This window comes from Peromyscus eremicus, chromosome 8a (genome assembly GCF_949786415.1).
Source record: "Peromyscus eremicus chromosome 8a, PerEre_H2_v1, whole genome shotgun sequence".
Taxonomy (NCBI): Eukaryota; Metazoa; Chordata; class Mammalia; order Rodentia; family Cricetidae; genus Peromyscus; species Peromyscus eremicus.
Window position 1 is genome coordinate 6150462 of NC_081423.1, and position 13120 is coordinate 6163581.

Sequence of the window (13120 nt, forward strand, 5' to 3'; positions counted from 1 at the left end):
CACAGAAAAGCACGCTGCTACCACCACTGAAGTTGGCCCTTTAATGTGTTAATCTCTGCAAATCAGGGTTCCAGAGCTTTGCAAAGACATGAAGCCACCAGCACGTTATACAGAAACAATCAATTCCTTGATTAAAATCTGACAGCTTAATTAATTAGTACTTAATAGCACAACCTTAATTATACTCTACATCGTTATTTGATAATAGTCATAGATTTCCCACATAGTTGTGCACACGTGTCTTTTTATCAGCTGATTACAAATGACCAAGCTTGACCTCCACACTCATGAAAAATGTCTCCAACGTCCAGAGCATGAAAGACCTCATCAGCCATAATGTCGTCCTTGCTGAGACCTACACATGGCGGAACTGTCTGTGTTAAAAATTCTATGAGGGGCTGGAAAGATGGGTCAGTGGTTAAGAGTACTTGCTGTTTTTCCAAAGGACTGGAGTTCAGTTCCCAGCACCCACACCAGGGAGCTCACAACCAGAAAAGGGACTCCTCAGACACCTGTCCACATGGCATACATTCACACATTCACACACACACATATACATAAATAAAAATAAATGATATTTTTTAGTTTGAGATTTACCAGAAAACGTAATGATTTGTACGCTTTCATTTTCTAGTTTACCCCCTCAGACCTCAGTATCTGTGAAGTTTTATAAAGTATTAAATAGCATCTTTGGCACTTGCTTCAACTCAAAAAAGACAGGTGATATTTTTTTTAACCCAGAGAACAGGCTGATTGCTAAAGTGTATAAAACTCACTGAATTTCTCTGTATGATTAAAGACTTAGGAAGGGCCCTAAACAAACAGAAAATATGAGACCTGGAGACAGAAAGACCTGAGCTTTATTTTGTGTGTATGCTGTTGAGTTCTGTGACCTGGAGTTTCTTTCCCTGTCTCAGCTTCATTTGTGAGGTGCAAACAATTGTCTCTAGTCCTCAGGACAGGAGAGTGAAGCAGGAAGGAATAGGGGGTCCCTGCTGCTCAGTCAGTGTCCCGAGTCAGTGCTTAGCTTTGGCACATACATTCTTTGTCCTGCTGCTCGGGAAACCGTCCACAGAAGAAGCGGGTGTCACCCCTGGGGACACGGGAAGTGGCCATAAAAGAGGTCAGATCTTGCTGGAGAAGCCCCATTTCTCAGTGAATATATGATTTAGGCTTTGAAAGGAGTGTCACAAAACCCTTCCCAGTCATTTCCGGAAGGATTTTATGAGATGCAGTCTGGCCTCCAGAGAAGGACCCTGTCAAGACCTGGCTCCTAACTGGCTCGGCCTAGACTGGCACCAAGTTCCTTGTCCTGCTCTCCACTCTGGAGCTATGGAATCAGACCTGTGGTATCTCCTGAAATCAAGATGCCATGTATACAATGTACACTTGCAGTCCCCACGTGCCCATTTCCCCAAGTGATGGTCATTTTTACACATAAATTTCTCAATATGCTGATTTCTGGGCCTGGTTCAGTCAGTCCAAAGGAATCCTGAAAAATTTTCTTTTTAAAATTTCCAAGTAATTCTGGTAGGCAGCCTCACTGAGGAATGAATAAAATGCTTGTTTCTAGTTTGCCCAGCCAATCAGACCGCAGCTCTTGGCCCCATTAGCACACCAGTAACTCCTGTGTCTTGGAGGAGGATCCGCTTTTGCTTCCCAGTGTGAGTTCAAATCCTCCCTGACCCAGCTCCCTGAAGACCCGAAGTTGTGATGGCTGGAAGGTTTGCTGCCTCTCCTCCCAAAATGCAGAGCATGAAGCGCAGCTTCTGGGACAAAAGAAGCATCTCGGTGTTCAGTGTCCATCTTCCCACATGCCCTTCTGACAGCTAGCTGGTACCTGCTGTCAGTCACTCGATGGTGCGTTCATGTGTATACGTGTGTGTGTGTGTGTGTGTGTACATGCATGTGTGTGTGCATGTGTGTGTGCATATGTGTGTGTGTGTGTGTGTGTGTGTGTGTGTGTGTGAAAGTATGTGTGCATGAGAATGAATCCAGCTGTCTTCCTTGGTCACTCTCCGTTTTATTTACTGAGGCAGAGTCTCTCGGTGTAACCAGAGCTTTGCTGGTTCAACTAGTCTAGCCTATTTGCTTAGTGGATCCCAATGCCATCTCCCCAGTACTGCGACCACAACCACTCAGCTTCCCCTGGGTGCCAGGGATCTGGTCCTCATGCTTGTACAACAAATGCTTTATCCACGGAGCCATCTCCCCAGATTCATTCTTTTTTGTTTTAAGATGTATTTGTTTTAGTTTATGTGTGGGTTCCTGCATGTGTATACCATGTGTGTGCCTGTTACCTGAAGAGGCCAGAAGAAGGCACTGGATCCCATTAACTGGAGTAATAGGCAGCTGTGGGCCATAATGTGGATGCTAGGAAGTGAACCAGGCAAGGCCGCAAGTGCTCTTAACTGCTGAGCGTTTAACTCCCACCCTCCAGCAGCCCTGTGCTTCAAGTTCTGATAGCATCAAACCCCAACCAGAACACCCACAAGACAACCCACTTCGCTGGGGCCACTCAGACACAGACAGTGGCACTCGGACACCTAGTCTGTCTCCCCCAGAACATGAGAGCTGTGGTATTTCCCTCCTTTCTTGACCTTTCAGATTTGGCCAACTGAAAAAGATAAGGAGAGCTACTGTAATGCAATATATATAATATATATATTTTTATATATATATATATATATATATATATATATATATATATATATATATAAAACAATTGTCAACTGTCTCCTACTTCCTGAGGACCCTGAGCAACACTTGTTTAGTAGCGACATTAGCCACAACAATAGTTGGAATTTATAGAAAACCTACCTACCTTGATGGCTATCTCCTGGAAGCAGACTAGTCCTCTTCCACCGAGGATCTCTTTTCTCCTCTGTATTATTTCCCACTAATTTTCAAAAAACATTTTTGCTGGACTTTTTCCATTATTTTCCCAGCATGGACCTAATAGCGACCAAGAAGTACTTTTAAAAATCCCATTAACTTTATCTAATGGAAATTCTCACAATATCACAATTGCCAAAAGTCTTTTTTTATTCTTGAGTTAACCTTGGGGAGCTTTTAGATGTTCTTTGGGGCATGTACAGGAGGACTAAGGAAATCTTTCATTTCTATATCCCTGGAGAGCTTGGCATGCTTGGGTAAGTATAGAACTGCTCATTCCTAATGTGTTTCTCTGGATGAATATTGATTTGACTCCTGTTGTATATCATAAGCACACACAATCTCCAGAAATATGGGCCACTCAGGAGTGTTGTTTAATATTCAGCAGTGAGGGACTGGCGCAGTCCCACTGTGTTGGGGTTGGGCTTCTGTTGCCTCCAACTGTTGTTCCTCCAGACACAACACGGGTGTCGAGAATGTTGTGTCCATGAAAGTAACGTCTGAGGCTGTTGATGCATGTCCTTCCCTGCACGTCCTTCCTGCATGTGCTCCCCTACATGTCCTCCCCTGTATTCTGCGTGATGCTCCAACCTATTGGAAGTCAAGCTTGAGAGGATCAAAGGAGAGTTATCAGGAAGTGGGGAAGTTCACTTGCGTTCTGATGACGTGACGAGCCTGCGTAGGTCTGCATCTATGAGTTTTTTTTGCTTTTGTGATGGTTTAGTCCGTGCTTGGGAATATTTGCCATTCAATTTTCTCCTCTTCATCAGTCCCAGTTGGGAGGATATATGTGAATATATGCAGTTCCAAGCAGTATCTTCTGCTCTTAAGGTATTTCAGCTCCTTGATCTGAAGGGGAGTTTCATTCTGTTTATTTAAGAGGTATTGTTATTAGTTTTGAGAGATGGTCTATACCTAAGGCTGGCTTTGAGCTCGTTATACAGCCAAGGATGGCCCTAAATTTTGGATCTTCCTGCCTCCACCTTCCAAATGCTGGGATTACAAGCGTGCACCACTGTGCCCAGTTTTATGAAGAAGTGCTAGGGATCAAATGTAGGGCTTCCCTCATGCAAGGCCAATGCCCTACCAAAGGGGAGCTTTTAAAATGATAATCAGTATGGGCATTTTCTTTAAGAATTTGAAGTACACAAAAAGAAAATGATTCTTAAGGATAAACGTTTGATTTATAGGTGGAAATCACTGACTTACTTCTTTCTCCTTCCTGCTAATACTCAATTGCTTATGATGATGGTTGAGTTATCAGGTGCTGGAAGGCACTCAAGAAAGATGTGTCAGAATCCAGAAGGTATTGCTCATGTTGGTGCTGCTGCAGGGGGGTGAGTAAACACACCAATATTCTGCACCCTCAATTGGATTCCTACTTGGTTACATCACCCAAGGATCTGAGCAGGCCTCCATGACTGCAATAAGAGCATGGTCAGCCACGGTGCTAAGGGCATATTCCCTGTGGAACCAAACAGATGCTGGGCACACAAGACTGCACCGCTGAGAAGCAAGAGGAGAGACAGGCATCAGACATTGGGAACTGGAAGCAAGCAGGGTAACACAGGACCTGGGCACTGTCTGTCAGATCAGGAGTGGGCAATCGGGAGGGTCTTTCATGCTGGGCCAGGTCTGCCTGATGAAGCAGCCTCCTGAGGCTTGTCACAGGAAAAGACTGAGTGATCAGTCACCTCAGCTTGCCTGGGATATTGTGATACCTCAGGGGGCGGGGCCTTCAGAACTTAGAAAACTGCTCACACTAGGCTGGGGAGACAGGTTCACATGTCCGTAGCATAGACGTTAAAGTCAGACAGACCAGGGTTTAAATCCCAGCTATGTTAGCTGAAATGACCTTGGTCCAGCATGGTAATCTCCCTTTAGCCTGACATGGTGCTCATCTTGCAGGTACTTGGTCACACACACACACAGTTTGCATGCACAGCTTTCGTAAGTGGACACTCAGTGTGACTTTGTTCTCACCAGCTTTGAAGACATTTACATTTTGATGACTGAAGCCATTTAGGCTGCTGTGGAAGGAGTATCTCACATCTAGTGTGACATCCTTAAAGTCTCAGGCAGGCAGCAGAGCCGGGTCCACATTAGAATAGGGAAGGAAGGTGGGAACCCAGCAGAAAGGAAGGTTATCACCCAGTGCCCCAGACTCTTCCCTGCTCCTCTCCGAGCATCCTGGAGGCAGAATGGCTCCTAAGGAGCCATCTTCCAGCAGCCTTCTACAGACAGAAGGAAAGCAGGCTGGAAAAGAAGAGCTGGGGAACTTGGAGCCAGGGACAGAAGGCTCTTTGAAACCTAACAATACCTCTGTAACAAAACCAGAAACAAAGGTAAGGTGGGAAGAAGCACATGACTCCCCTCTCTCCTCCCATCTCATTCCCTTTGGCTTCTTAAAGAGAAGGGATTATCTCTTCCTTTCTCAGTTCCTGAGTTTGCCTTTACTATGTGCGGAAGGGGGAAGTGGGAAAAAAATCTTAAAGAAACTAGAAAGGCAGAATTGAAGTGTGTGATTAAGAAAAGGGGCTGGAAGGATGGCTCCGCTGTGAAGTGCTTGCCTCAGAAGTGGGAGGAACTGCTGTTGAGATCCTGAACCCAGGTTTTACAGAAGAAAAAGAGGCAGATGCGGGAGCATGCCCTGTAATCCCAGCACGTGGGACAGGTGCATCCCTGAGGCTCATTGGCCAGTCAGCCAATGAGACCTTGACAAAGTTCCAGGCCAATGAGCGACCCTGTCTCAAAAAAGAAAAAGAAGAAAGAAAGAAGGAAGACAGGAGAAACAAAGCGCGCACACACACACACACACACACACACACATGCATACTCACTAAGGCACATACACGAACAAAGGCAGAAATATCAGAATAACATTATAAATTTAAAACTGAAAAAAGAAAAAAGAAAAAAGACGCTAATAGGACTTAGCATAGAAATGAAGAAGTTGCCAAGGCTAAGTGCTAGGGTTTGAAGAAGAGAGAGAAGTTACTCTCTTCTCAGGAGAGATGTCAGCAGGAATTTGGGGTGCCAGAAGTGACCTTAGGTGATAGTCTGGGTTAGGTATACTTCCAGCATAAAATGTTCTTTATACAGATGTGCCCCCAGAGCCACATAGAGCTCCTGCTGTATACAGGTTATGCTAAGCCATTGATTGCTGCTCGCTAACTGCCTGCTAGGTTCCAGAAAATTCCACACACACTGAGTGCCTATTGCAGCAGGCTGATTGCTCTGATTGGCACCTACTAATTGCCTGCCTACTTCAGAGCTTTCCCACTGTGAGTCAGAGTCAACCTCCCTACCGTTTGCTCTGGGATTGCCTCTTAACCTGACCCATTAGCTCAAATTCAGTGGACACCAGAGCGCCAATTCCGAGCTGAGCTTCAGAGGTTTCACTGGTTTCTACTTCCTCTCTGGGTGTCTGGTGCTTCTGCAACCAGGACAAGCCTGCACTGGGACATGGGGGTGAAGAGAACCAAGTCACCTCAGCTAACAGCAAGCTGACCCTGCTTCAGCTGACCACAGACACACACAGATGACCCTTCAGAGGAAGAAAGGCCAGGAGAACACACCTGAAGTCACTGACAGACACATAAAATCATGACCAAAATGTGTACAGTTTGTGGGCCACTTAGATGATTCAGTGGATGAAGACACTTGCTATCAATTTTGATGACCTGAGTTTGATACCCAGGACCTACATTATGGAGGAAGAAAACCAACTCCTGAAATGTGTCTTCTGACCTCCACACATCCACTGAGACATGTACACACACATATACACATACACTGAGACGTATATACACACAGAGAGACATATATACAAATGCACACACATATATATACATACACACATACATATATACACTAAGAAATACATACAAACACACACATAAATACACAATTAATAATAATTTTAATATATATTTAGCTTTGTATCACTACATTTTGAGGTGGTCATATTATACAGTAATAGCTACTGATATGTTGACCAAGTAACAGAAATTTTGGGTGTTTATTTGTTTGTTTGTGGTTGTTTGAGACAGGGTCTCATGTAGCCCAGGATGACCTCCAAATGATTGCATAGCCAAGGATATCCTCAAACTCCTGATCCTCCTGCTTCCACCTTCCAGTGCTGGGACTGCTGTCATGTGCCACCAAACCAGACAATACTTTGGATGTGCTATATTTACTCTTACAGTTGAGAACCTGTAGAAAGGAAACTAGTGGACTAGTTGAAGGTCACCTGTCTGGGAAGTTCCAAAGCCCAGTTTGAACAGAGCTCCATTTCATCTCAAGCCCATCCTTTCCCATTCCTTGTATACCAGAGGCTGACGAAGATGATGCCAGATTTGCCCTCATCCTAGGTCAACTCTATATCTTAGGACGGTGACAGGTCTGGGCAGCAGCTGCTGAAGCCAGAATCCTCAGCATCCAAACCGGCAAAGCAGGATCACAATTCAAGAGGAAATTAGCATCCTGTGGAAGCTGGGGCTGAATATTAAAGCCTATAAAAATAAATAAATAAATAAATTACGGTGTTGGGAGCAACGAGAGGTGTGGGAGCCCGCAGAGCTGGACTTGCAAAAGTGAGATTTATGGAGGATAAACAAAGCCCCTTTTACCAAATGGAAATAAAACTCGAGAGATCTTCCAACCAGGGGTGACCAGCCAATCTTTGGGATGTGTTAGACTGCTCGGCAGGAACTGGGATGCACACACATACATTTCTTTATTGTTGCAAGTCATCATACATCACACACATGCACACACACACACACACACACACACACACACACCTATGCACATATGGAATTAGCTGACTACACACAAAGACCTGTGTACTTACACTACAAAACACTATATACATATACTCATTAACACATGCAGTCACACATCTCTGTGCACACACATGCACACATATGCAGAGGCCAAAAATGACCACAAGATGTATAAAGCCCAAACACAAAGAGAAGCTAGAAAGATGACTCAACAGGCATGTTCGTGACTGCCGATGCATGAACACATGTTACCGATGCATGAAGGTCAAATCACATGAAGGACCAGGAGTGGCTGTATGTATGCCTGTAATCCCAGTGCTGTGAGAAGCAAAGACAAGTGGATCCTGGGAATCGCTACCTAACAGCCTAGCAACAGATTCAGAGAGAGACCCTGTCTCTAGGAAATAAAAGTAGAGCATGATAGACAGCTGACCTCCTTCTCTGGGTTAACACATCTGTGTGCGAGTGCACACACACACACACACACACACACACACACACACACCAACTTGGGAGGCTGAGTGAGGGAAGCAGGGAAGCCCTCCTCTTCCTGAGAATGAGTTTGCTCTCTAGGTTTTATCCTCTGAGTGGAGGCACATTGGCTTTGCCCTGTAGATGCCAAGGCAGTCTTCCAGTTGATCCTTCCCAGGTTAAAGATGAGCCCCACTGGGAACTTAGCACCAGCCTCTACCACAGCAAGAAGGAATGGAAAGAGTCCTCAGCTAACTGGTGGGACTCACCATAAAGTCAGAATTTTGAGACTGAGAAATTATGTGTACGCCCCATCTTTGGGCTGATGAAGGAGCAAGAACAGTAACTTTGATATCAGTGTAGAGTTCAAATCCTGCCTCTGCTGATTCCTAGAAGTGTGAAGGTGAGGCCAATTACATAAATATGCTGAACTTCAGGGTTCTCATTTGTAATGGAGACAGTAATTTCTACAAAGGAGTATGGAGAAAGGTTAAAAACATGGCTGGAGAGATGAGTCTGCCATTAGAAAAGGCTAGGCTCAACCAAAAATACAAGAGAAATATTATAAATGGCAGTGTTTCAGGTGGGGTCTTCAGTGCCTGTGCCTGGTAAATGTCAGTGTCTTCATCACTTTCTGTGCTCAAGCACTGACCAAAATCTGGAGACAAAGGGTTCACTTGCCTTTCATGTCCTAATCATAGTTCATCATTGGAGAACTCAAGGCAGGACCTCCAGGCAGGAACCTGAAGACAGGAACAGAAGCAGAGTCCAAGGAGGAATGCTAGTTACTGGTTTGCACCCTCTGGCTTGCTCAGCCTGCTTTCTCATAGCACCCAGGACCATCTGTCCAAGAGGAGTACTGTCCACAGTGGACTGGGCCCTCCCACATCAATCACTCATCAAGAAACTGGCCCACAATCTTGTCTACAGGCCAATCTAATGAAGGCATTTTCTCAGCTGAGGTTCCCTCTTTCCAGATGACCCTAATGTGTGTCACGTGACAAAAATAAAAGCTAAGCAGGATTAAAGCTAAGAGATGGCTGGTCCCCAGCACCTACATGGCAGCTCACAACCATCTGTAACTCCAGTTCTTGAAATCTAGCACCCTTTTCTGACCTCTGTGAGCACCAGGCAATGCACACAGTATACAGACATGCATGTAGGCAAAACACCCATGAACATAAAATAATTTTTAAAAAATTTAACTAACTAGGATAAGTTAGAAGCGAGATTTTTCCCTAAGTTCATAATGCTTTAATTCATTTGGATGCTTTTCTTTTTTAAGATTTCACATCCTTCTCCTCCTTTTCCTCTTTCCCTTTTTTCTTTTTTCCCCCAAGCATAAAATAAACTTAGACCACTCTATGTTTGTATTCAATAATTTTTTGCTTCATATTTTATCCAAAATGATCATCTTTCTTCCTTTAAAACCTTCCATATAAATGTCTCTTGCATGAACGAGAGCTAATTTCTTCTGTTCGTGGGCATCGTGTTTTCTGGGGCACCATTTATCTGGTCATAGTCATTAAAATCATTCAGCAAATCGATTTTAATAAACCCAAATTCTCCTTCTAGGCAATGTTTTGAAACTTAAATTCCACTGAGAAAAAGGAATAAGAAACTGTAGGTTCAGAATGAAGACCAACCCTCGCTCTTCAGGAGCTCATTCATGTTTCAAGATGGGACTTGGAGGGGCAGCTTTAAATTTCCACTTCAATGCTCATTCATTCACCACTGCAGACACTCCTGAGCCTACATGCTGGGCACAGTGTGGCTCCCAGTCCAATGAGGCGTGGAGACTGGCATGACTATAAATGACATAATTCAGGATGGTCAGAGAAAAAAATTCTTAATTAAAAAAATTTATTTTCTTTTGTATGTGCATGTATGTGAGCTTGTATGTGGGCAGATGTACATGCATATGGAAGTCAGAGGAAACCTGTCACTCTTCCTCAGGTGCAGTCCTTTTCTCTAGTCTTTCATTAGCCTGGGACCTGTCAGGTAGGCTGTACTGCCTGGTCATCTAGTCCAGCTGTCTTGGCCTCTCCAACACTGGGATTAACATCACATCCAGCTTTTTGTTTTTAGCATGGACTATTGGGATTAAATAAAACTCATATCCTTGTGCTTGCAAGAAAAGCATTGACTAAGCTACCTCCCTTGTTCCTGAAGAGTTGAGGACCCAATAATTCAATGAGACTCATGCATATGAGTCATAGGCAAATGCCAAAGAAATGATTCCACTCAAGTCTAGCTTAAAGAACCAATGAGTTTATGGGGGTTACTTAGCAGCAATAGTAAGAAGTTACTTACAGGAACATAGGTGACTAGAAAGCAATTGCATTACCAGGTAGCATCCCAGCATGGGAGATGACTCACAGAAACTGTATCCCTGGAGCTCCCTGAACAACTTATTGGCAGCTTGACAGTTTGATCTCCTGTCCTCAGCAGTCTTCACTACTTCTCCAGCCTAACCATGGGGAGGAGGTTATGAGTCCTTTAAGTTTTATGAACTTCCTGAGACTTGTAAGTTGTTTGTTTCCTGAGTCTGAAGGAGCCTTCCTCCAAGGTGGAATGTTTCTATTTGGAAGAAATTGCTACACACTGCACCTTCAAATTGATCCCACCTACTGCAGCAGAGATGGATCATGGTATGTTTTCCCATAAGTGCTTCACACTGTCCATCTCAATGCAAAGCCTGATCTTCTGGACCAGTCCTATAGAATGAGCAGGAGGCTGAGAGAACCACCTTTCTGCTTTACTTCTTGTCCCTGAACTGTGCACAGAAATCAAGCTCCAACCACCAGACTTTTTCTCCAACAGGGAGAGTGAAGAGACAGAGACAGAGAGAGAGGTGGGGGAGAGAGAGAGATCAAAATCTCTATCATGAAGAGGAAAAAGAGACCCCTACCTTCAGGAAAATGAATCCAAGTCCTAACTAGGAAACTTACTCATGCTAGTGACAGCTTTCAGAGATCCAGCATGGAGGGAAAATCCCGAGGTACCCACTTGATCTGCGTCTACAGACCCCAGATCACTTTCAGCATCCCTAGGGACTGCTTTGGTCTGTTGATTTTTTAAAACTTTTGACAATGGCTTTGAATAGCTCCTTGAGGCAGAGGAAGGATAGGGACACTGTAGATTGCAAGGAGGACCCCAGGGTTCTTATGAGAATCAAACATGGTGCCACCACAGCCATGTCCCTACTGTCTCTTGTGGACGTAACTCTGTTCAAGCAATAAACATTCAACATGGACACTTGGCCCCACAAAAATCCAAGTTGCTATTCATTGGGACCTTGAGAAGTATCCAGTGCTGTGCTTCATGTCCTGTTGGTTGTGTTTGTTTTCATGTTTAATGTTTATGTGTGTGCACTCACGCACGTGCCACAGCATGTATGTGGAGGTCCGAGAACAACCTGCAGGAGTCAGTTCTCTCCCTCCACCATGTGGGATCTGGAGACTGAACTCAAGTCTTCAGGCTTGGCAGCACGTGCCTTTACCCGCTGAGACCTCTTGCCAGCTCCTGGCCTCTTTCCTTACATAATTGCTGGTTGTAACTGCCAATACTTTACAAGGATGCCAAAAGAAAGGGTGATGTGTGGCTTCAGAGATTCAACACCCCAAAGGTTGACTACTGGAGAAGATCTGTGGATTATTAAATGTCTGTCCCCACCCCCACCCCGGGGTGGTGACTGATGGTGGGAATGAGGGAAGGAACATGCCTGACAGTTCAGTTAGCTCCTTAATCACACAGACGGAGAGTCTTGAGAAGTCAGTCTGTGAGCTGGAGAAGAAAGAGGCAAGACTGGCTTCTAATCAATGGCCATCCCGCTCTCTTTCATCAAAGGCTTCATCTGTCATTTTCTATTGTCCAGAGCTAATGAGTCAGTTTGCATCAGGGCCTCATTTCCCAGCTCCAGTGGATGGGGTGAGTTTGCTGATCCGGATGTTCCGTCCTTGTGTGTTGTGCTGTCTGTCTTGATGCTCTGCTGACTGATACTACACTGGGAAGCTGCAACAGTCTAGCTAGTGTACCCAGGACTCCACAGGTGTTGGCTCTTGTGCTTCCTATCAGTTCTAGAAGGGGGACATCTACCAGGTTCCTGCTCCTGGCACCTGCCAGTCGGAAGTCATTCGGTGTGTCTCAGCGGTACACTGGAGCAGGTGTCAATACTGGCCTTATAGATTGTGAACTACCCTTGCAGCGCTTGGGCTGTGCCTGGTGTGGAGAGGGTGTGTAGAGGCTGACCGTGGAGTTTGCTGCGTTTACGAACGACCCCATGCTATAAGCCAGGAGGCTGAGGCCTGGTGAGTCAGGACCCTTGCTGGCTCTCAGAAGTTGTCGGCAACAGAGCTGGGACTTAACTCTAGTTTATTTGACTCAGTAATTAATGTCTACTGCTGGACCAGAAGGGGGCTAAAGGATGAGAGAAAGGGGGCAGAGAAGAGGAAAAGGAGGATAAGTGGGTGCTCAAGCCACAGACTGACCCAAGAAGGCTCATGGGAACCCCCAAGTGAAGTGGGAACACTGGCAGTGACTCTCACTGAAAGCGAAGAGCCACAACCAGCAAGCCATACTAAACTACCAGTAGAGGCCAGTGAGATGGCTTGGCAGTTAAGGTGCTAGCCACCAAGCCTGAAGACCTGAGTTTGATCCCCAGGTCCCACATAGTGGAAGGAGAGAACCAACCCCCAAATGGGTCTTCTGATCACCACACGTGTGCTGTGGCATATACACACCATACACACACATACACAAGTAAATGTAATTTTTCATTCTTTTTACTTGAAACAAAATAAATAACTGTTGGGAGGGCTCCAGACAGAGAATGGAGCCCTGTGTACATGCAGAAGGGGTTCAGGTGACCAAAGAGCTGCTGGATGACGTCGTTGTCCTCTGAATAGAGTCCAAACTCCATGTAAGAATGAACTTCCCACCCTTCTGCCTTCATCCTGTGTACCCAC